At 41.3% G+C, this 1250-nt stretch overlaps 1 non-coding gene across 1 annotated transcript; it reads right to left on the reverse strand.

Moving 5' to 3' along the window:
* Positions 1 to 249: 249 nt before the first annotated feature.
* On the reverse strand, positions 250 to 356 carry LOC141637864 (small nucleolar RNA R71). Its single transcript, XR_012541929.1, has one exon. It is a non-coding gene; the product is annotated as a small nucleolar RNA R71 (small nucleolar RNA).
* Positions 357 to 1250: the final 894 nt, after the last annotated feature.

Below are 1250 nucleotides of genomic sequence, written 5' to 3' on the forward strand. Positions count from 1 at the left end.
GAGCCAATTCGGGGGAATGCCTAGTGAGGACCCTCATTCTCATATGGAAACCTTTTGTGATTATTGTGAAGCTATCTCTCAAACGGGCGTGACTCAAGACCAAATAAGATGGGTCTTATTTCCTTTTTCGTTAATCGGCACCGCAAAGCAATGGTTGAAGGGCCTTGATAAGGCCACCCCTGGAATAGATTCTTGGAAGAAGCTAGCTCTAGCTTTCTACAAAAATTCTACCCACCAGAAAAGACCAATATGCTAAGAGCTCAAATTACGGGTTTTAAGCAAAGGGATGAAGAATCTTTGTATGAAGCTTGGGAGCGGTTCAAAGGTATTTGTCGCTCATGTCCTCACCATGGACTTAGCGAATGGTTTTTAGTGCAACAATTTTGGAATGGTTTATATGAAGATTCAAGGAACATTCTCAATATGGGATCAAATGGAATGTTCACCTAAGTTGATGACAATCAAACATGGAACAAGATTGAGGAAATGGCGGTCCATAATTCGCAATATAGTAGGCCTCGCAAGGCTACTAGAGGAGGAAAGTATGAAGTGGACACCGTTACTCAATTGGGTGCTCAACTTAGTGCTCACATTGACACAATCAACTTGAAGTTTGAACAAGCTATGGCTAGACTTGAGGAAAGCTCAAAATCATCAAAGCATCATGTCAATGCCATGACGGCATCCTCATCAATCCCAAGCGGGATATGTGAGAATTGTGGAACCTTAGGTCATGACTTAAGCGAATGTAGGGGAACAACCGAGCAAGTCAATGCTTTCCAAGCTTACAAAAGTGGTACCCCTTATTCAAATTTTTACAATGAAAACACCAAGTTCCATCCCAATCTCTCATACAAAAGCCAAAATGTCCAAAACCCTCAAACAACATACACTCCACCACCCATGAGAAATCAAAATCAAAGACCCTTTTTCAATCAAAACCAAGGTTACCAAAATCAAAATCCATACAATCACCACAATGACCAAAGTTTTGATGTCCAAAAAGCGGTCCTTCAAATGCAAAAGAATCAACAAGAATTTTTCACCCAAATGCAAAAAGATAGCCAAGCAAAAGACACCACCATCAACAACATTCTAGCTCACACCAAGATGTTGGAAACACAATTGACCCAACTAGCATCTTCGAGCTCACAAAGACAAAAGGGGCAATTACCACCTCAAGGTAATCCCCTAGACATGAAACGGTTAGTGCCATTCACTTGAGAAGTGGTACAAGGTATGAAGCACCG

Source organism: Silene latifolia, unplaced genomic scaffold, assembly GCF_048544455.1.
Source record: "Silene latifolia isolate original U9 population unplaced genomic scaffold, ASM4854445v1 scaffold_151, whole genome shotgun sequence".
Taxonomy (NCBI): Eukaryota; Viridiplantae; Streptophyta; class Magnoliopsida; order Caryophyllales; family Caryophyllaceae; genus Silene; species Silene latifolia.